This window comes from Agelaius phoeniceus, chromosome 1 (genome assembly GCF_051311805.1).
Source record: "Agelaius phoeniceus isolate bAgePho1 chromosome 1, bAgePho1.hap1, whole genome shotgun sequence".
Taxonomy (NCBI): domain Eukaryota; kingdom Metazoa; phylum Chordata; class Aves; order Passeriformes; family Icteridae; genus Agelaius; species Agelaius phoeniceus.
The window spans coordinates 13,424,412-13,449,018 of NC_135265.1; the positions used below are offsets into that span (position 1 = coordinate 13,424,412).

Consider the following 24,607-nt stretch of genomic DNA (forward strand, 5'->3'; position numbering starts at 1 on the left):
GTTTTATGGAAATGAGAGTGGCAGTATTTATCTTGGCATGTATTAAACAAATTTAACCTACTTATTTAACCAGCATACAAATGTGTTATCGTTGTTTCCATGTTTATTGATTGACTGCATAAAAGTGTGACCTCAACTGGCATAAAACCTTAGGACTCCACCAGCTGCAGTGGAGCAGTGAGAGCTAATGTCAGCAGAGAGATCTGAACAATAAAGAAGATGGGACTTTACACAGTCATGGCCATCCATGTTCTGAAATGAAATATGACTCAGTGAGCTCATAATATTGGCTGAAGGGGAGTTACTCTAAGGAAGGAAAAGCATCTGAGCACATTTGCTCATGCAGCAGGTGGTGTGCAATTGTGATCACCCCCAAATGGTGTCAGCAGTATGTCTTTGATATTTAAGGGGTGAGTCTTATTCTATTGACCTTGTTTGCAGAATTTATTCCATCCTGAGAGCATTACTGACTATCACACTTTACATAGCTGTCTACTGGATGTTTTACTACTAGTGATTTTTTTTTCACCTGAGGCCCTTCAGTCATGTAACTTCAGCAATCAATTTTGGCCCAAAGCAGCACAGGCCTCAGTCACAGAAAAGCAAGTATTTGCATGCAAGCTTGCTATTAAAGCACCAGGGAGAAGAGTGAGTACACAAAAGCTTAAGCAGTTGGAATCTGAGTTGAATCATCACACAGTCAGCTAAATTACTAGCCCTGCAATTAGCCTTTTTGGAGGTCTCTTAATTGTTAATCCCTTTGCTGGTTATAATTGCTTTATTGAATCTAAATTAATCCAATTTTTTAAGAAATAATCATGCAATTCTAATAGCTACATAAAATTAAAAATATGGAAACTACTTTGAGAACTAATTTAGATGAGGCTCAATTGAAAAAATTAGTCTTGGCAATGATATTTTTTGCAGGTTTTTTTTACTGGAACATTGAGTTGCAAGGATGAGAGGGGTTAATATTTCATTTACACAGTGTATGCAAAGCAGTTGTATTTAAAAATTCACGAGATTGGGAGTATCCACTGCATATGGAGAGTGAGTAAGTGCCAAATCAGAACTGGATCCTTGCCAAGGAAAGAGAGCCAGGGGTTAGACATCTGTAAAGTGTTGGATGGGATGAAGACAAAGGTAAAACACTTTGGTTCATTACACATCTAGGCTATTTCCTAGCCACTCATGTAAATCAAATTTTCCAGACCAAAACTACCCTATCTAAAGATGGACATTTGCATACTTTTCAGTACACTGAAATTTTATTTGGTCCCATAAGGACTGATTTAACCTGAACATATACCACTGGTATATGTTAATATAATATAATACCCAAGGTCTTATCTGACCCAGTCTGGGATAGAGAAAAAAATATATCTTCCAGGTGTCTGGGACTTCCAACACTACCAGGAATTACCTCATTATCCCACAGCACTATTCTTTATCCCTCATCAGATAAAGAGTATGGGGGGAAGGACATGGAAACATGAGAAGAACAGATAAAAGGAAACTAGGGAGAAGAAAAACATGTTGAGTCTTAATTGAGCTTGGAGAGGAAGCAGGAGGAGAAAAAGATAGTTGGCTGGTTTATGGTTTTTTCTCTTTAGTGATCCATGTTTGCAGGAGATTGAAATCTTGTTCCTAATATATATTTTATTCCTTGTTTATCAAATGTGAAGTCAAGGATGAACAAGTTTAAGTTATGGGCAAATTATGACTCTTCTTTAGAGCCAATGTCATGAGGAATTATATTGTAAATCCCAGTGAGCATGTTAATATTTTCCAAGCAGTTACACATCGTTCCACCCTGAGCCTCAGCTCAAGGAATACATTGGTTTAGTGTGTTACAATAAATATTTAAATGTATTAAACTTTATATAAACCTTAATATGCATAATGTGGAATCTTGATGTCCAGTGTCTCACCAAGAAATCATCACTGACTGAGCACAAGGAAAGACACTGAGGCTAAATTTGGAAAGAGAAAGGGGAAAGGAAGAGCAGAGCCAGATACACAAACCAATGGAAATAAAACCTTCTTTCTCTTTCTCCATTCACATATTAAAATAGGGAAAGATGCCAGGTTTGGATAGGTAGCAGGAGTGAACCAGTACAACGAACAGAGATCACTGGTAACATGCCTCCAAGATTTCATAAATGATCATAACTGTTGAACCAGACTTTGCACTTTGATTCCTGTTTGTGGACTATTTCACTGGCTTTAAGAGAATTTCTATGGATTCTACATTTACATGCACATTCAAAATTCCATATTAATATGTACAGATATGTATCATCTTTTATAAAAGCTACACTGTGGAGAGTTGAGGCTCTAACATGCTCCTGCAGTATGTGTGAGTATGTAGAATACCATCACAATTAGCCCTGATAAAAATTAAATGAGGGTTTGAAACTTAGTATATTGTATATACTTAGTTTCAATAGACTTAAGTGTCCAGTTTGCCCTTTGAAAGCAAGCATGTAATAAAATGTTATTTTTAAAATACAGCTCTCTGTCTTACACACAGCTGAAAAACAGCCATTTCAGCAATGAAGTTTGACAGCTGCTCAGAAGAATTCCGTGTCTCTACACACTGTTCTCTTCACTTGGTTATGATGCCATCAGTAACTCTGCTTATGGAACTTTTAACTAAACATATTTTAACATGTGCACAGAGGAGGATTTTACAACACACAGCTATCAAATGATCCATTGTTGTTGCACGTTTTGTTGTTTTTTCCCCATGATCACAAATTTCATAATTCTATAGACAAAAAGTCTGTGTCATCTGGAGGTGTGTCTCAAAGTCCACATATGTATTTAATGCTATTAACATGTTGAGGCAAATTTTTTAGTCCTTCTTCATGTTTCATGCAGAAGTGAAAGAAAACCAAAAACAACCAATATGGAATCAATAAGTTGCCTATAGACAACTCCAGGTACATATTTTTACATATTTTAACAGTATTTTTCTCTATCGTTTTAGTATTACTTTACAGGGAAGCAAAATTAAATACATTAAAAGAGAAACCATCAGCATGATTCTTATTTTTTATTACAAAATACCAGCCTTCATGTTTCATTTGCTTTTTTAAACTGCAAACATTTCTTGCCTTCTTACCTTTTGCTTTAGTTGAGGAGATCATCGTACTCTAGGTACAGCAGTATCTGTACAATGCCAGTGGTCTCTGTCTAGAGGAGACATACAGTGTGTTCTAGAACACCAGCCTGGTCTGATCATGCATTCCTCAATGATCCAATATCCAGGAAAAACACACAAAAAGATGCATAATCAAATTAACTATGGAAGCAGCACAAATTACTGAATACCAGTATAAAAGGATGGCAGAAACTCATAGCAGAAATTCTTCTATGAGCTCAGGAGCATGTCTGTGACAGAATTTGAAAGGGAAAAAAATCATGAAAAGAAGACACTTTAAAGCACTTTATTAAGAGAAACAAAGGTAATAGCTAACAACAAAATACAGTCAATTACTAGCAAATAGGCTAAAGTGTTGACTCAGACATGGTTACAGGAGTGCAGTTATATCTTTTATTAAACTAATTAATTTAGTATTAAAAAACAAAAAGTCTTCAGGAACACAAACTCCATTGCGGAGGCAGATGCTTGTCCATTTTCCAACTGTATCAATTGGGTTAATGGGAGAGATTGTTTTTTCTCCACTACTGTTCCTTGTTTATACTCAGGCTATCATACCCACAGCATTATCACTTTATCTTGAAAGTGCTCAATGATCTTTTTCCTTTAGCGTTTGCTTGAAAGATCAGTTTTAATGTGATAGCCAACTCAATTAAAATCATAAATAGAAGAGTGAAAATCAGGCTAAAAACAAAGAAAAAAAAACCAGTAGACTCTACATAGATAATGTAGTTGTTTTTAAGTTAGTTGGGTCAGTTGCAATTCAGTTCTGAGAACACTGAAAAAAATTTATTAGCCGTTAGCAATTGTCTTTAGCAACCTGAGGAACACAGATTCCAGAATTCTAGAAAGGACAAACACTTAATTTTAAAATGTTATCCTTTAAAGGATAAGAGATCTTAACTTCAATTACCAGAAAAATATCAGAACAAATAATGAAAAGGTCTATTTGTAAGAATCTTGAATATAAACAGGATACAAAAGACAAATGAATTTCTAATAAATATATCATGTAAGAGCAAATTTATTTCCCTCTCCAGTAGATAACAAGCTTTTTGGACAGAAGAGTCAAAATACTGTTATGAATCTGGATTTTGGCTTTTGACATCTCACAGGACATTTGTATAGACAAGCAGATTTGAGATAGGTAGTTATTTGGGAAATCCCATTCACAGAATTAGTTACCAATAGTTATTAGTGATTCATTTTTAAATGAGCAAGATGCATCAGGTTCTCTGCAAGAATATGCATGACATGTTTATTATGGAACTGGTAGATGATTAAGATGCTTTTTGCATTTGAAAATTACACTAAGCTAAAAAGACTTCAAACCCATCAGAGTGTAGAATGTACATTTTAAATTATCTTGGTTCACAGCAGAAATCTGAATGCAGCTAAGCAATTAAGTGAATTCACATGCACCTATACAAGTAAAATTACATGCACAAATATAAAAAGGGGAATGACTAACCAAACTCAGTGCAGAAAATAATCTGGCAATTAGAACAGATCACAAAGAAGCAATACAATTGTACTATTGCCTAAGAAGCAATCATGCTGTGTTAGACAAAAGTAGTACATTTTATGTTAAACACACATAATATTCCTTCCTTTCTACTCAGAGCTGGTAATTCTTTACCTGGATCCCTGTGACCACTGCAGGTTATCACATGTCAATACAATACATGAACCAGCTGGAGAAAGTCCCAGAACCTGAAATAAGAATGAATTTAAAAGAACTTTCTAGCACAAGACTTTGAAAGAAAGAACTGAGCTTGCAAGGCTTAATCCAGGAGGGGGAAGACTAAGAGGAGGTTTGATAGCAGTTCTCAAATTTTCAGAAAGACCTTTTGTGAAAGCAGGCAATGAATTGTTTTGGATACTCTCTGAAAAACAGGAAAGATTGCAATAAGGGAGAATTAGGTTAGAGGTGAGAGAAGTAATACAATGTGAAAGGCCAACTAAGCAATGAGTAATAGACCTACAGAGCTTTTTCCTGATTGCTAGAAATTTTAAGGAGGAGCAAACCAAGCAACAGTGAGGACTGGTTTTCTGTATCATTTCTCTTCTGGAGCACACTTTTGACTTAGTTAATCTCATAAATAACGCATAAAAAGTATTATTATCAAACAGTATGCAACTTTCTACCCTTGCTCTATTGTATAGACTGTGGTGCTAAACATACATCTCTATTAAGAGCATTATAATGTAAGCTGAATATGAAAAATGAAAGTAAAATGAATGTCTTAAACAAGGAATCAAAATCTCTAACTAGGCAGCATGCTAATGACTGCAGCAGATGAATTGGAACTGGAGATATACAGGTTTCTCACTGATTTTTCACAGTAGATCACTGCTTTCCATCCAAATATTTAATTGATCCAAAAAGATTAAAGTTTAGTTATTAATTACACCCACAGAATTGAATGCCTTTGTGAGTAGCCCATATTGCATTGACTTCTAAGGTTACTGCATGCACAACAGTTGTTATTTCTTCATGTTAAAAAGTAAATAAAATAAAATCACTTTCTCTATCCTGTAGTCCATTATTTCAGAAGTATCAATTCTTATCACTTTCTTTCCCATTCTGAACTTTTCAGTAGGTCATTAGTTATGTAACACTGTGGATGATATTTACATCATACAAGCATGATTACCAACTCACCTAAAGGTTTGATAAATGTATCAGTACACCATACAGAGGCAAATTCTTTAAGCAGTCTGGATGACATTCCTCTACATTTCTCAGACAGATGAAATTATGAAAATTACACCTTGGGCCATTAAGAGGGAAGGTGGTCCCCATCCTGTCTGACATAACTGGATTCAAATATTCTCTACTTTGTTGTAGCCTCAAAGCCTTTGTCCCTACTTACCTTAATATTTCTGAGAGAAATAACATATGAATGTTTAATTAAGCCTGTGATATGTTCCATTTCCAGCTCTTTATAGTGCTTTAATAGCACACTGTTAAACAAACTTCTCCATCTGTGTGGAAAAATACCACTGAAGCCAAGAGAAATTCTGCACACAAAGCTGGAGAGGACCAAGTGCAAGAATGGTGAGAAGGCAGTGTGCTGAGCTTACCTTCAGTAAGCTTCAGCTTCACTACATCTGAAAGTTCTTCTCTTTCATAAAACACATTTCCTAATCTTAAAAAATAACAGGGAATGGCAACGAGCGGCTGCTGCTAAAAGCAGCAAATGTCCCTGTTGCCGTGCACTCAAAAAACTGACAAGTCTTTGGCACAACTTTACTCAAAATGGTAAATATATACTAGAAAAAGTGTTCACAAGCTCACACTTGCCAGTACGGATCCTTGTACTTAGAACAAATCTATGTATGTACATATTTTCTAATAAAATTGAGCTACTAGGAACTCCTCATAAAATATAGCCCTATGAAAAAAGATTATTTCAGAAAGTTTATTTACTTCATCAGTAGGATTTCTCAAAAATTGTTGTCATTAAAAATAGTATTTGGAAGAGGTTTTAAAGTTCTTTTTAGAAACAAATACACGTACTTTCTGACAGGAATAAGAAAGCTTATGGTGAGGTGTACAAAACCACAACCCACTGCTGTTCTGATCATTATTCCCAGTTCCCAATTATTGGACTACATGCCAAAGCAGCTAAGAAGACAAAGTCCAGGAATAATTGTGTTGGAGCTTTAGAGCTGCCTCTGGATCTGTCATATTGTTGGACTGTCTCTTGGTTACTCATCTTCCTCATCCTCCAGAAGGCCATTTCATTTCCTTTTGACATTTTTCCCCATAATTTATCTGGTTTTTTATCTATTCATGAGCAACATTCCACTCAAACCCTTTATACATCCTGCCATACACAAGATGTGTTTAGAGGACCTTCAGGCTGTGAGTGCAGGTTTTGCTCAGGTGGGCAGATGGATTTAGGAAGCACATGCCCACTAACATGGGAAATGCATACCTGGAGCCTTCCTGCTGAAACACAGCCTGCACACAGTCTGAAGCCTTCACAAATAACATACCACATCCCCTTAGTCAAGTACCTGTTTCCTATGACAATGTTGGGTTCATTTCCTGACTAGATCCTGCTTCAATATGGAAAATGCAGACTTGGTCCCATATTTCATGTGTCCTGTTCAAGTCAGGGAAGTTTAGTGTCCTGTCTGAAAGCAGCTTAAGGATGGAGTTGGATTTGATCTGAAAAACTCCTGATGAGAACTTTTTGATCAGAAAACTCCTGAGACCATCCAGAATACCCTGTGTGCCTGCACACTAAAAGTGTTTGAGTCATTGCCAGCATCTTATAGCTGTACCTCCCACGAGTATGCACAGAGAAAATCCTGGGGCACAGATTCTGTGGTGTGCAATAAGTCATCCATCATTCCTTCTCCCATTTTTTCCACACTGTGTAGATGTTATGAGCCTGCCATTCAACCCTACATAAGACACAGGGTCTCAGAAATGGCTGGGAAGGACAGGAAGAAACCAGAATCACAGCCAGGTGCAGGCCCCACGGTGTCAGCCCTCCCCACAGTTTCCCAAGTGCTGACATTGTCTGAACTTGCAAATAGAGGCTGTGCCTGTGCTTGGAGTAAGGATAAGAGAGCACAGCCATGCTCATTAGCACAAGGGCCCCTTGTTAGGCAAACTGTGGAGATGCCACCACTCTACCAAGGGTCTGCAAGCCTGAAGGTGGGTACAGTCCTGTGTGCAAGTCCCTGAACAGCAGCAAAGCAGCAAAGCCGCCCTTGCTCCTGCAGGGCACACCTGAGACACAGGCAGGGGTGCACCCTCCCCTCACAGGGGACTCTCAGTGCCCCTCTGAGGTTGCTGCAAGGTGTGGGAGGGTGGGCAACCAGGACACTTTGTGTCAATGACACATTCAACAGAGCCACAAGGCACAGGGCCTTGAGGTCCAGCTATCACACTGACTATCTCAATCACCTTGTTTGGAAACCACAGTTACAACATCCTGCACAAATAAGGGCTTGTTAGGAAAAATGAGATCCTTGAGGGCAAAGCTGCAGTCAGTGCTTGCATGATATGCTGCAAGCAAGTTGCTGGGCATCCTCCTCCTCCTCCTCCTGTTGTCCCTGCATAGTGCCCTGTCAAACCAGTCATTGCTGCCCACTGGGGAACAGGTACCGTGTGCCACAAGGGAGAAAGAAATCTGGATAATCAGGGCACAGGAAGGAGAGGGTCTAACCTGTCATCCTACCTTCTTGGCCTTGGTTCTGATCCATAGAACACAATGTGATGTGATTGGTGACCCATGGAGATAAGGAATGAGCCTGCATTCTCCTTTATTTGGATACTGGACACATATCCAGCAGATCAAAGGGAAGGTATGAGATCCTTACCAAGCTCCATCCAAGCAGCTCCACACCATCCATTGCCAGCTTGCAGCACAGGCCTCCTCCCATGACAAGACACATTTATACCATAAGTTCCTTATGGCCCAGTTTTCACATTTAGAACAAGCCTGTGTTTTTTAGGAATAACAGATAATGCTATGTATGCATTGATAGATTGAGAAATAGTAACAAATATCTTCTGAAAAATATTAAAAATGCACATTAGGAACCATTATGAAAAGACAGTGATTTTGCACAGTATGGATCACATTCTTATCTCCAGAATATCCTGACCTGAATCTATCTTTATTCAGCTTTTTCAGAAAGATGGAATAATCCCTGGGGATTTCACAAAGCACAGAGAGGCAAAGCCGTTTGTCCACAGTAAGTAAAACAGTGATTCAGAAATGTTCTTCCTCAATCCATTATCTGTCAAGCAATATTTCTTCACCTTATTAACAGGCTAAGAGATCATGAGAATTAATCACTGTGATTAATCGTGCTTCTAGATAAAATGTATATCACAGATTGTGTTTTATTATGTCTGGAGTTGGGGAGAAATCATACATTGCATCAAATGACTGTCAGTTCAGCTGCAAACTCAGTTCTGCTGCTCAGCTATAAATAGTGCTCACAACACATGTGAAAACCATCACGCTCCATTCCGAGGTGGGAAAATGCTGAAGTGTTCTGGTAAACAAACCCTTCCTGATGGCTCTCTGAATATCTGGCAGTGTGCACAGCTCCTGGTTCATTCTGCTGACAAAATCTGCCTTACTCCTCCCTGCTAATAAAGCAAGGCTGCATGTCAGGGAAGGCTGAGACCACTGATACAGAAACAGAGGAGTCTTGGTTTCAGCCTTAGAAAAACCCAGCCAAAGCTGCAGTTTTTATCAAACCATCTCCTGGGTATGGCCTGGGTGTTTACTGCAGCTCAAATAGCTACTGATACCATCATGTCCTTGCCAGCCCTCAGCACAGGCTCAGCAGTGCTCAGCCCTGCATGGCACACACAACAGATGTATTTTCCCAAGATTGGAGATTCTTGAGGACAACAATTTCACAGCCTCTTTCACTGCTGCTCAGAAAGGCTTATGTCTCACTAGGGTCTTTTCTGCTACAGTTTAAGCACATTTTTCTTTCCTGTCCACCAAGAATATGGAGAACAAACTATCCTTGTTTGTACTCTCCTCAGTTTGCTTTAGACAAGGTCACTGTGACTGCTAACAATATTTCACACAGTTCAGAACTGTTCAGTGCTCATATACCATCCTGTTTAAGGTATGTTATGTTTAAGGTATCACAGACCTGTGCTCTGTTCTACAGTATCACACCAGATCTCCAGTACCTGGATGGCACAGCATTCAATGGTCTGTTTTCCCACCTTACCAATCACAAGCACAGTCCTGACTGCAGCCATGCCAAACATCCCATGCAGTACCCCTGCCAGGAAGCCTGGGAATGTTTTTCCTTTCATCCACTAAGCCATTCTTACACAAGCATAAAATATGGCAGCTGATTTTGCTATTACTAAACACACCCCAAAACTGACATACAGTTTGTCCAATGCATTTAGTCTGCAAGCAGTCACAGTGGGATGTACTCACACCATCCTCCTTGGCAGTTTGCACAAGCCATCCTTCAGATGTGCCCACCCCTCTCCAGTGACTCCATGAGGAACACAGGATCCTAACTTTTGGTGAACCAAATCACATCTTAGTCTGATATCTAAAGTGGATAGTGAGTCAGTCTTGCATCAGCACCTACATGGGTGGTTATCTCAGCATAGGACTTTGGGCATATGCAATATGTGAGTAAAATCATGCAACAGAGCTCCTCCACAAGCTTTCAGGCTAGCAAAATGCAATAGCTTGAATACTCCCAAAAGAAGAAGCCCAGGCCTGAACAAAATTAATTCTTTTCTAAATATAAGTGAAAGGACAAAAAATATTTTGCAGTCATCAGTATATTAGCAATGATGAGGCATTTAAAGAAGTCTTCATTTTGAGTCACTGGTCAGTGTTCACACACACCCTTTAGGTGGTTAATATTCAGTTTCACAGTACAGATAACATGTTGTAAACTTCTGTGTAGCTATCCAGATCTTCAGAGAGAGAACCCATCTAGTTAACACTGACATTCGGAATATGTGCATGGTTTTCCTTCTCCTTTATTTTTGACAGCTACAGTTTAAGAATGGGCTTCGATACAGCCCATGACATGGCTGAGGGTATTTTTAAAAAGCAGTTTGGGGGAAGAGGAAGATAATGAATACATGAAAATAAAGCCTGATCTTAATTAGTAATTTACACGTTCCCAGGTATTTCCTTCTTGAGATCTTGCACAGAGCAACTGCATCAGATCACCTGTAGGTTTAGGGTTTTCAGTTTGTCACTTAACATCTCCCCCTTTTTCATAAGCTGAACCCATGTTTTCCAGAGTAATGTTGTTTTCACTTCACATCATTTGAACAAACAAATGAAGTTTTCTCTCCCTCACAAACACCAGCACATGCTCGCACATGCTCACACATGCTTCTTTCTTTGGTCTGCATAAGGTAGCTTGGCACCAAAAAAATATGTGATTAAGTTTTAACAAGTGTCAAAGCCAAGAGGCTCACAGACACTTACCTGGAGATCAGAATGAAGTTTAGGTGCTTTCTGAAATTCAAATTAGCAAGTGTCATTCTTCCTGCCTTCTACCACACTTCAGGAAACGTTTGATCTGCAGAGAGAGAATGAGACAGAGAAAATGAGGAAGTGAGAAACCTCCAGGATCCAGAGGCTCAGACTTCCCATTCCCCAGAATTACCACTGTCTCTAGGAGCATGTGAATAATCTTGGTTACTCTTGCTTAGGTGGTCCTACTGCAGGGCACTAATGTAAAGTACTGTAGAACCAAATTACCCATATTTAGGTCAAGGATTTCAGCATAGAACAAGAGTAAAATTAACAATTCAAAATGCTGCCACTGAAAGTTGTTTTTGACACCATCAGCTAGAAGTGAGCAGACACGCCTTTGTTAACTTACACTGTAGTCTATCATTTGTAATACAATATCAATGCAAAAAGCAACCTCCAAGAGCATTGATCAGAAAATTCATAATCTTATTTTTTGTTTGCTAAAGCACACATTTTATAAAGGCTCTTGTGATCTCATGTTACTGCCATGTTGCTCAGAAATAAAAGACATTGCAAGGGAAGGAAGGAGATCTAACATCTCATGACCTACATGGGTTCTTTATTGTTGAAAATGCTAAATTTATGTAGCTTCTGTATCAGGGGAAAAATACACTGACTAGACTACAGAAAGTAGTCTTCAACTTCAATACAAATTTTACACTATACATAGTGATCTGTATTAATGTACTAATGCTTACCTTTATCTACTCTTCATACCTCTCTAATACACTATTACACAAGTGTTTGAAAAAATATGGCAACAACGAGAAAAAGAGTTGCAATAGCAAATAGAAATATATGAGCCATAGTGATCTCTTTTCATTTTTAACTGAAAACTATTTAGTCCAGTGACCTTGGAGACCTGCATCCTCTTTCCACCTGAGTATCCCATTAACTTGCAGCTGGCATATTGCAAAGGAAAAGAAGAAAGAAAAGAAAGAAAGAAAAGAAAGAAAAGAAAGAAAGAAAGAAAGAAAGAAAGAAAGAAAGAAAGAGAGAGAGAGAGAGAGAGAGAGAGAGAGAGAGAGAAAGAAAGAAAGAAAGAAAGAAAGAAAGAAAGAAAGAAAGAAAGAAAGAAAGAAAGAAAGAAAGAAAGAAAGAAAGAAAGAAAGAAAGAAAGAAAGAAAGAAAGAAAGAAAGAAAGAAAGAAAGAAAGAAAGAAAGAAAGAAAGAAAGAAAGAAAGAAAGAAAGAAAGAAACCAAGTATAAGGAAAAAGGAACTGTCTAAGATGCACATTCCTCTTGCTTGTGCTCAGTCAGTCCTGTACCATAGGTCTTCTACTTTCACTTCTGCAAGCAAGCTTCTGTTTGCATGCCCAAATCTGAGGAGTCTATCATCCAATCTTACACTGAGCCAGGGGCTGAGTTTTAACTGCAAAGAATTACCTTTGGCCCATTTACACATATTTTAAATACTGACTCCCTTTTCCTGACACAGGACAGGCAAAAAATGACATCTAGTTTATATTGGACCTTCTAATTTTATGCTGGCTTGTTGAATTTGGGTCTAATCCTTTCTTGATGCAATTTTGGGTATAAATACAAGCAATGCAAAAAATAAATGAGACAGGAAGAAAATGTATGATGAAGGCACCATGAAGTGTTTATCTCTTCTATGTGCTTTTCCTGTGCTTTCCTCATCAAATTGCACGAGGACCTGTTACACCTAATTCTGAGAAAGGAGGCAGTGGTGTGGTCATGCAACAGGCACATGGCACACAGCAGAGGAACCTCTTCCCTGACTCCTGCTGGTTAAAAGATGGACTAAATGCAGCCCTGTCAAACCATACCTCATCTAGTTCCCAAGTGTCCTGTTTCCCTACTCACAGAGCAGTGCAAAGCAAGGACAAAGGGGAATTAATATATATGAAACTACATATGCCTCTTATTGTTAAAAAGGGCTCCCATGTATATAAAAGAGGTACAATTGCTAGGTCTGACTAACAGAGAATCAGTCTACTGTGAGTGGCTAACCAGTTTTATATGTACCCATCCTTGGAAGTGTTCAAGACCAGGATGGATGGGGCTCTGAGCAACCTGGCCTAGGTGTCCCTGCCCATGGCAGGAGGGTTGGCACTGGATGATCACTAAGGTCCCTTCCAACCCAAGTCATTCTATGATTCTTTGATTCTATGAGTACAGGGTGTGCTGTGTACCTTAAAATCTTTGCAATGACCTTTTAACTTGTCTTTGCATGCTGCCAATTTTAATGGGGCTATTTTTGGTAGATAGCAGTAAGATCAGAATGCTTTGTGAAAACCACAAGAGGATTTAGAATAATGAAGGGTCCAGATCTGAAAACATTATTTTTTACTTAATTCTTATTTTTTACCTTTGGCACATCTGAAAATCTATTCTTTTAGACTGATGCAATCCATTCAGAAATGGTGTCATAGCAGCAAGCTTGAATTGCAGGACAAAAAAGCAACAAAGAATCACTGTTTCTGCCTTGTCCTAAAGACTTTTTCAAAATATGTATATATACACATTTATAGCTCTGTTGAACTGTAGAAGTGAAAAGAGAGAAAAGCACTGAATAATTAATCAAATTTTCTTCCTTTATTACACATGTCCAATTTTCCCACATAAACATATAAAACCAAACTGAATTCTTACAAATTATTAATATTAAAGATGCAGAGGATTTCATCTCAAAGAAAAATAGTCTTGCTAGTCAGCCTTGGTTGAGTTTCTGTGAGTTAGAGACAGGCATGCAGATCTGAGGCAGCCATCCCTGTCTCTGTGCCTAGTCCATGTAGGTGACAGAGTCCAGTGATTAAGAGGTCTCATCCTAGGCAGAGATCTAAAACATTTGATATAATAATAGCTTGATTGATAAGAACATTTGATATAATAATAACATTTGATGTAATAATAATAACTTGACTGCATTACAACAGTGCCTATTTCTCTCACTAAAAATAAGAAGAGTCCAAATAACTATGGATATGTATCCCATAGATGCTTAAAGTCATGAGAGAATAAAAATTTCCTCTGAAAAACCAACTTACATAAGTTAAATTATGCCAACAGAAACAGTGTCAGACAAATACATAACGACATTCAAGAATATTCTAAATATCCTGTTACCTTCATGCCACTGCAGGGAATTCCAATTAAAATATACTCTCTGGGAATACCCAGACAGACCCATTGCAGATTTTAGATGTCAATAAGACACTCTCCTATGACAGAACTTTGACTTAACTGCAGTGAAATTGGGCCTTAAGCAGAGAACATCCTTGCTATAGTGTTTACTGATTTACTTGCAAGGCAGTGTTTAGAGGGATATTAAGAATTAACTAGCATGTTCCCTATTTGTGGATTATGTGTGTAATTCCCCAATCTGAAAGTGAAGTATACATATCTAAAAGTAAAGCTCCATACAGTTTCCCATTAGACATTGCTTACTCATTTAAAATGTATATTTACTTAAAATTTTGTTCCCTGGGAAGACCTAATGAAATATACATTTCATTTTAGCAGGATTCCCAGAGGAGTCAGCTGCCAGGCAGCCTTTTTCTAGCTCCTTCTGTGCAAACTATGTAAAGCAGGACACTAAATCTGCAATAGCAGGCGACACTCAGGAATTAGAGTTTCAGCTCTGTTTATGCAGTCAGTGCTTGAGGAGTACCTGGATCTGAACAATTCTGTTAATGCATTGATAATTCATTCATAGCAATTTCTTACCTGACATTAATTTCCTACAAAACCACAGTATCTAAACATGCTCCGCATAAAATCACATTTAGGAAAGTCAGATGCTAAGAGGAAATGAATGAGTGAAATTTCCCTAGTTATAAATGTTTGCAGTATTTTGGCATCCCAAAGTCCTGCAAGACTCACAGCTTAATTTTAGCTGCCTTTGTCTTAGGCAACAGATAGGCAATACTAATTCTTCCAGCTAAAAATCTACCTTAAATTCTCTCCCACATTCTGAAACTATGAAGACAGATTAAAAAAACAGACTGAAGAAAGTTTAAAAGTATTACATAAAGTTCATAACTACCAGAATTTGTATAAAAGACTTAATACGATGTATTTTATCAAAAAAAGGTCACACAGATCATTTGCATTGTTAGAGTTAAATATCTATATGCCATGTGAAAAGACATGTGTATGAAGAAACATTATTGTATACACTTTTCAAATTCTGGATTAGTATGTTTTATTAATTTTATATATAAATTATATTTTACATTATATTAATTGTTTTATAATTATATTGTTTTATTATATATTATTTATTTTATTTATATTTTTATAAATGCTTCAAAATCAATGTCATAAACAATCAAAACAAGAAAAGTTACATTACAAGCCTTCGGTTGAAATAAAGGACAGGGAAATAGTAGTATACTTCTTGGCAGGAGTTCTGAAGACATTTATATCAAGAGTCATTTAGAACTCAATCAAGAGGGATCCAGGCATCATTGGCTATAAGTAGTACCAGCCAGGAAAACTAATCTCTATGAAATGATACTGAAAAAACATTTTAAAATAGACTCTTTTTCCTCAAAGCCTTTCACAGAATAAACGTCTTGAAAGAGTTTGACTGAACTGACGGACAGATCTGAATCTCTTACTCAACAAATATAAATCAAGATAAAAATATAGCTGGTTTTGTGGAGGAAAATAGTGGTAAACTCCAGAGACAACTATAGTCTCTAGAGAGAAAACAAGTACTCTTAGTTATGAAAACAGCTGGAAAATACCAAAGGAGCAAAACTCTCCCAGAGCTTTTATCCAGCAACTAATAGCAGAGGTGAGTGGCACTTGCTACAGGGAGAGTGGAAAGTGGGCTACTCACAATATTGTTAAATACAGGATTGGGTTCTGCTCAGTCTTTCAGACCTGCCAGACTTGCTGCAGAGCCATCTACATCAAAATGCATTGAAACTCTGTGATAAGAATACAGCACATTTTTTAGACTTTTCTAAATTGGGCAGGGCTCATAACAAAGGAACTACTAAACATAAAAAGAAATTTAAAGGAGGTTGGTTAGAAATAGGATAGCAAAACAAATAAGAAAGAAAATGGTAAGCAATTTTTAAAAATTTATTTTAATTTCATACTCTGGCTCTTTGTAGCCTAAGCACGGTATCTACAGAAAACCCTAGAGTTCAAGACAATTTGGCATTGAAAGAGGAAATGAGCTGTTAGTTTTGAAAGAGAACGTCAAGAGGCAGCAGGTTCTGTCATGAGAAAGTTACATGAAAATCATTTTGCAGATTTGAAGTCTTGAACATTAAAATGAACAACAGCACCCTTCTGTTTAAAGGTGTAATAAAAACCTTCTGACTCTTTTCAAGAACTGATTGCTGGAGCCGTACTGGTCCCCAGCCTTGCCACGTGTCACATTCCATTCCCCTGCAGAGACACAGCAATATCAGCTACACAACTTTAGGCTAAGGAAGGAAACAATCTCTCAAGCTTCTCCAGCAGGTGATCAGATATCATACAAGCCTCCCCCAAGGTGTCAGCCATCAGCAGTCACATCTTTCCCCAGGACACCCCACAGCAAAATCCATCTGGCTCCCAACCATAGAATTTATCAACTCAGTAAAAAGATAAAGACATTTTGTTAGCAGAACTGTTAGCCTCGTGACTGAAAAAGGATTTGCAAGACTGTAGTTGTTTCATAAATATATGCAAATGTTCCTTAGAGTTGCAGCATCAGTGCCCAGGTTAGTTAAATGAAACCATTTATCTCCCCTTATATGCAACAAGCCCATTACTTTTTTATCTTCTGAGGCTTTAGATTGACAGTACTGAGGTGGCATGGTTATCTAAAAAAAAATAAGACTACTACTAAACTACTCATCTCAAGCCACTGGTTTCATCTTTTTTCTGATTCTCCTCTCCATGCCAATGGGGGCATGGGGTGAAAATTGAGCATCTGCATCGTGCTTTGTTGTCAGCTGAGGCTAAACTGTGACACTTCTTTTTCCCTTCCTTGGAATTTATTTCCACCTCCACCTCCACACCACCCCAAGCTGCACAAGTGCTAACACCACCTATTTCTCCAAAGGATCAACTCCTGCATCCAATTTACCAAGCAGCTGCAGCAGGTCAGGGTGCAGAGTTAATGTGGCCAGAGGGAGGGAGAGGGAGACAGCCAGGGCAGGGTGACTCTCACAGCCAGGAGGGCTCAGATGCCTCACACACAGCAGCTAAACCCCAAAACACCCTGGTTCAGTTTGATGGCAATGTCCCATAAGAAGCCCAAGTAATTAGAGACCTGAGATTTTTAGTTGCAAATGTAATTGCTCTGTAAAAGAATCAGATAAGAAAGGCTGTTACCAACAATTAATTTATAGGTTTATTAGAATTCTGACTAAAATTTAATTGAAATAGAAGATACAAGATAAAATTTAAAAGAACTATGCTAAATAAACACATCCATATCTACTGCAACTCTGTATCTACTGTTTACTAGAACTGCCATGGTACTATTATGTTGTCTCTCATATTAAGAAAACAATTATAATCATTTGCCCTGATAGCATTTTTACTTATCTTAATAGATGAAAAAAAAATTGTTCCATTTCTGCATTAAATCACAATTTTTAAAAAGCTTCTACTTAAGTGTTACCTCTATTAAATTTTGCCTGACTGCTGTACTCTTCATTACTGTTGTCTCTCAAAATATCACCTTCACTTCAACTGTAAATAGCCCAGGAAAATAGTTCAAATGTTAAAGGGAAACTTCCAAAGCGAAGATATTTTTTCCCTCATAACTGAGACCTTTCCCAAGGGAATAGGACACTTTTGGAGGTGTTAGTGCTTCATGTTTGTAGCAATGGGAAAAAAAATGTAGAGAAATAATGGGTTGGCTGAGTTTATTATGAAAGGGTTTCTCCTATTAGGAGATTCAGGGCAATAAGAGTCAAGATAAAACAAAGTTATGGTGGAAAGTTGGAGAATTTGTACTAGTTTCAATATCTTTGCTTCCATCTCCTAAATTGCCAATTGTCATATGTCATTACTGCTCAGGCTGTTAGCTTCTCATTTGATTACAGTGTAGATCCCTCTCTGGAGCACGGCTCTGTCCCTGTGTGAAATCACAAAATGTGCTTGTGCAGGTGCAAAAGCTTGGGAGAACAGGAAGATGATAATTAAAGTATTTTGTTGCCTTTTAAATACGCAGTTACATCCACAACAAAACACAAAAATACTAAGCTGTTTGCTTCTATTTGTCCTTAAAGGATTTGTGGCTGGATGTACTTCAGTAGTTGCCAAGAGTTCTTGCACAGTATTAATACTAATTTATGATGAAGCATACCAAATGAACCACAAGTTATTTAAGAAAATGAAATAAGGAAACTTTTGAGGTTTTAGCAGGAAAACAGACTGGAGTGTGAGTAGTCTGATGTAAATGAATAGATGGCTTCAATGAAAATGAAAGAGAAGAAAACTCCCTCCTGGGGTTCATTATGCCTCTTGAGCTGTTGGTAGTAAAGTTAATTTTTAAATGCTTTGAGGTGATTAAGAACTCAGGCATCACTCTAAATGTAAATAAGTCCTGTTTCATTTCCTCACAGTTAACTGATTGCAGCAGTCACCAGCTACTTAGCTTGCTGATATTTTTGAGATCTGTAGTCTAGTTCATAATTAACCCTCTTCATATGAAGTGATAATGTTAGCAAGCCTGTTGTTGAACACATATAACCAGGATGTGACATATTCACTCACTAGGGAAGGAGAACGTTTACATTTGTAAATCTTGAGGGCACTATTAGAAGCAAAAATTTCACAGAACAGAAACCAACATAGAAAAGGAATTTGTTTCCATTTACATTGGATGCAGCTTAAAAATGCAATCAAAATATATGCAGTTTAGAACCTTCAGCATAAACAGAATAATTATTTATAGTAAAATTAAGAAAACCATTAAAGCTTTACCTATTCCTCCCCATCAGGTCTACTAAGAAGAAAATTTCAATAATCTGTAGATGAATATCACAAATGAAAAATCTCAGATGATAATTCATTCGTGTAATGCATATAAACAAACAATTAACATCAATAATCCTCTTCAAAGCAGTGATTGGACCCTTGAAATCTGTATTCTCATTCCCACATCTGGAATTGAGGTAGTTTCATGCTAGGCAAAAGCTTCAGAAGTCACTGATTCTGTTCACCAGTTTGAAGTTACCTAACCTAGGATGTACTAAGCCATAAACAATGAAAGAAGCTCTACAGGATGCTGAAACAGTGAGACAACCAATACTCAGCTCTGGGACAAGCTCCCCAGGTTGTGGCCATGGACCAAGCCTGTGGGTGTTCAAGAGATATTTGGACAATTTTAGACAGTCTAGATAGATTGGACTATTTTAGATAGTCTAACTTTAAATTTGCACTGTGTGGAGTCAGGACCTGGACATAATGACCCCCATGGGTCCCTTCCAAGTCAGGATATTCTATGATTCACTAAAGAGTAAAGATACAGGCTTTATTAATACAACACAGGTATTCAAGTAATCCAAAGCCCAGAAAACTTGGGTTCAAATCCTAGCCCCAAACTCTTGTAGTGAAACATGTCTATCACCTGCTACCACGTTTCTTTACAAAGGCATATGATATTTGTCCAAACATACTATAAATGCTTGAATATTTCAAGGCAAAGCGATTTACACTACAGAGATTTACACTTTAATGTCAACCTGCAAGTCAGCCATTTCATATGTTTAGTCAAATCAAATTTAAACCTTTTTTTAACTCAATTGCTTTTATTCACTTGAATACCAGAAGAATTGTCAAAGGAAAAATGTACACAAAATAGACATGAAATTTTCACAGGTCTTGTCCAACCCAAAAAGCAGGAAAATCTCACAGTTGTTAGGTACACCTCTGCCTTGCAGAGAAAGAGATTGTGCATCTAACCATGGCAGATCAGAATGAACAAAGAAGGTAAATAGGATTAATCAGCAAGTAAACTAGCAATAAACTGGTAATTTCCAAATAAATAACAAAATGCTAAAGTCATTATAAATAAGGTCTACAAAAATGCAGTTGCTCTTTTCCTAGCACTGGTACTTAACCCTAAGCAGGTAAATGAAAAAGGGAAAAATGTCCTAAACTGATCAGGATAAAGACTTCCTAAAATTGCTGGCAGTCTGATCTTAGCTAGAATCTGCCCCACCAAGAATCCTATTTTTGCTCTAAGACTGTCATAAATTTATTAGTAAATTTGCTGATAAAATTGACTACAACCATTTTGAAAATCAGGTCTTTCATGTGAATACTCCCAGTTTCCATTCTCCCACTGAAAAGTTTCACTCTACTTTGTTTTCAGGTTAAATATTTCATTACAGTCTTACCTGACAAATATCTTCAATATAAATTGCAGCTGGATTGCTAATTCTTTCCTTCAAGAAATGACAACACAATATAGTAATATCCAGCTAATGAATAATATTTCACTGCATTTTAACGATTAGCTGTTACAAAAGCTACCAGAAGAGTTTTTCTCCTGCCTTGCTCTTCTCCAACTTCTGTATCAAATTACAGCTAGTATTGCCTATGTCTCTATACCTCACAGTTGTAGCTAGAAGAAGATAGGGAGGGAAAAGGAGTTGATCTAGTCATTTATTAATGTCAGGGAGCTTCAGGCTAGATCTTTTCAGTGGGAGAGAAACACTGTTAGTGCTTTCAGTAAATTGAGGCAGGTCGCATCAATCTTGCAACCAAAAATTCTCCAGTTGTTCACATTTGCTAAATAAAGGCTCTCTGGCCAGCTGCCTGCTGACAGCCACAGAACTGCAGCAGCAAGAAACATTGCATATCTCTCAGGCACCTGCAGGGAAAACAATGTTGCCCCATAAAAGGTTCACAGAATTTTCAAGTAGCAAACAAAAAGGCACCGAGGAATCACTAGAAAGCACATTCAAAACAGAAGTCTGATTATATAGTTATATACATATATAGGTATATATATATACATATATAGGTATTATTTGTTAGGAGGAGTTGGCAGTAACATCTCCAGCTGGTGAGATCTTTTCTTCAATTTTATTCCATACCCTAAGTATGGTTAACTTCATAATTTATTTTTTAAATTATGCCAGGTTTGTAAGTTAGGCTTGAATATACATGGATATGTGCATTCAGTGATTGTGAAGATTCAAATTAATCTATGATATCTAGACTATTTATATTAATCAGAAAATCAAAAATTAATCTCTGAAAACAACTCTCAAATCAAAGTAACAGCTGCCAGACAGACGATATTCATTTTAGCAAGCACAGCAGTTACCTACTCCTGTGTTTGAAATTCAGGCCCTCTGCACAGTGCTTTAAAATCACTTCAGAATTCTACATCAATGCCCTTATTTGAATCACATTATTAGCAGGTGGACATTCTCTCAAAGGCCAGAGTCATAGCCCATAACAATACCAATCAATATATGTGGATTTAGAAAGGTAATTTCTGTTATATCCTGCTTACCAGGGATCTGATAAAAACTTTTGGTAACTGTAGCACCCCATGAGAAGGTACGCAGGCAATGAGCAGGTCATTTTGCTCCTTTGCTCTGAATTTTTCATAGGGCTTCTCTTTTGTGTGCTAAATGAGGACAGATTCTTTGGATGGAAGTTCCTCACCCCTCAGGTCTTCTCCACACACCATGAGAGACCCATTCCCACAGAGAACAGGTCACATTCACTGTTTTGCTCCACAGAATCATAGAACGGTTTGGGTTGGAAGGGGCCATGAAGATCATCCAGTTCCAACGCCCTGCTGTGGGCAGGAATGCCTTTCCATAGACCAGGTTGCTTCTCTCTGGGGCTGCTCAGTCACAGGCAAAAAAGAAAGCTAAAAGTCTTCTCATCTTACTGACTGGCCACAGCAAAGGTGTTGGAAATCCTGGAAGGCCTTTCCAGCCATCTGGATGGTCAGCTTAATGCAGAAGCAGCCAGGAAGCCACAGAGCAGGAGGTGGACACAAGAAGAGCGGGGTCCTGTCTGTGCTGTGGAGCAGGTACCGCAGTCCTGGGGTCTGTGCACTGCCTGCCCACATGGCTGAGTCCAGGACACGGCCACGTCCTCATGGGGAACAGGGTACTCTCCCCTCACTACTCACTAAAAGCAAACAGTCTTCCCAAAAAATACATTTCTTTTAAGCCTTGAGATTCTTAAAACAATCTTGGTTTCCATAGAGCTGAAAAAGACATCTGACCAGTTTTGAAAGTTCATAAACAGCAACCAGTATGAAGTGTACAAACCCACAGTATGTGCTGGCACCCTGGTGCAATTTAAATGGTCAAGTATTCTTTCACAATACTTTGGTATGGATAACAATTTCCTTCATTGTACCACTGCATTAATGGAGCCTTTCCCATGCCTGACCTGTCTGGGATAACAACATTTGCTTGTTCAGAGTACTGCTGACATTAATAATGAAATGCAGCAGGAATAAGGTCCCTTTAGCAGGGCAGCAGCACACAGCCCTGATGCAGTGCCCAAATTTGCCTTCCCCAGGTGAGGACACTCAGCCTCAGCAGCCCTCGAGTGCAGAGCCTTAGTGGGTGCTCAGCATCTCTCACAGCATGAGCAAGACTGAGCAGCTCCAGCCCACACTGACTGCCTGGTGAAGATTTTCTCATCTTATCCTCAAAGCTTTTCAAGCCCTGATCCTAACAGAGGTCTTAGGAGACTTTTTAATCTTCATGCTTCTCAAACTCCATTTAATTTAGCTTCTCCTCTCAAATCAAGTCAAAGACTTAGAGGGATTTGAGGGAAATACAATCTTCTTTCATTAAAAGCAGGGTCTTATCACGGATCTTTGTGATTTGTATTGTCCTGGCAATAGGGGAGATCATGTAACTGGGAGTGTTTATTTTCTATGAGGCAATTAAGTTTGAGAGATATGATTGTAATTCTATGTGCTTACTTGCAGAGCTATGTACTCACACCTGGGCTGGGCCTGGTCACTCTGGCACCAGTTGCTGCAGTTATTTGTGTGTGCACATATCAAGGGCTTTGTGAGGTCAAAGAAGACCATTCATTTGAGACTTGAAAAACCTTGTCAGTGTAAACAAAATTCTTATCCATTTGAGAAAAATGTTGGGTTTTTACATCCCATTGCTCTTTTCCAATCAAGTCTGCAGAAATGAAACATGAACAGAACAGAAAGAGAGAAAAACAGAAAGTTCATTATTACATATGATGTGCTCTTCTCTTCAATTCAGAAATTCTCTTCAATTTAATATCTCCTGTGTTAAAAAAAAAATAAACAGGAAAAACCCACCACAACCCCAAAAACCCCAACAATTTATTTACAGAACAGAGAGAAGGTTGCCTGGACAAGGCTATGACTTGCCAAGCAAGGACAGCCACAAGTGCTGATTACAAAAACACAGTTTTCTGTTTTGATTGAGGATGAGCTTTTCCAGTAAAATGAGATGCCAATTAGCATTTACTGTACATCAAAAAGACTAGTTCTTAACCTTTTGTGACATGAGAAAGAGCTGAGGACAGTTCAGATAGTCATATGATATACAGGTACTCAGTTAATCAGAAAGCACAAACACCCTCCTCAGATAATCACACAAGAGCTGTTAATTATAAAAATAATCGATTCTACTGGGAAAAAAAAAAACCCAAACACTTATTCTAAAACTTTTCTCCTGGGCAAGGTGATTTCTTCTCTTATACTGATGTTTATTACATTCAGTCTTTGCTCAAGGGATTTTCTTCCAGCAGCTTACTGTTCTCAGCTACATCTAATCTTTCACACCTGTTCAGATTCTTTAACCCTTAAAAATCCTGCACATTGATACCTTTCTTAATTAACTTCACTGCTTGTAACTGAAATCATATAACTAGAAAGAATTTGGTATGAAATTTGGTTCTTAATCACTTACATTTTTACCTCCTAAAATATTATACAAATCAACCTATATTTCCCAGTCAGTGGCCAGTTCCTGCTTACCTGAGCTCTTCCACTCTCAATAATTTCTGCCCAAAGACCAACCAGATGAAGCTGATCCCAGTGAAGCTTCTGGTGACAAAAAGACAAAGCAATCAGTAGCATTTTTAGCCCTAGTGCATTCTCCTTAGGACAAAGGACCTAAACTATTGAATTAGGATTAATTAGTACTGACCTATATACTGGTGCTGAATTAGAATATCATGAGCTCATCAGTGTTCTTTAACATTATCTTCAACATAAGAAGAGTACTTAGTCCTGATCAGCTGCAAGTTTTCCTCAAGCTCAAATACCAGTGCTGTTCTGCAGCATTGGAAAAGTTCACAGAATCTAAAAACTTGCACTACCTCTTGCAGTGTTTAACAAAAAATGCTGCATTATCCCAGATTTGTTTGCCAGATTCTACATCATCCCACATAATACTGAATATAGCTAAAACAATGAAATACCATGTTCAGAATAACTTACTTATGTCTAGAATATTGATTGAAA

The 24,607-nt window shown here is 37.9% G+C and overlaps 1 long non-coding RNA gene across 1 annotated transcript; it reads right to left on the reverse strand.

The window, feature by feature from the left end:
• Positions 1-3,438: 3,438 nt before the first annotated feature.
• LOC143692177 (uncharacterized) lies at positions 3,439-24,348 on the reverse strand. The gene is made up of 5 exons (XR_013180039.1): positions 24,119-24,348; positions 23,098-23,288; positions 11,134-11,227; positions 8,510-8,631; positions 3,439-5,052 (listed from the first exon to the last, which is right to left on the reverse strand). It is a non-coding gene; the product is annotated as an uncharacterized LOC143692177 (long non-coding RNA).
• Between the last annotated feature and the right edge of the window lie 259 nt (positions 24,349-24,607).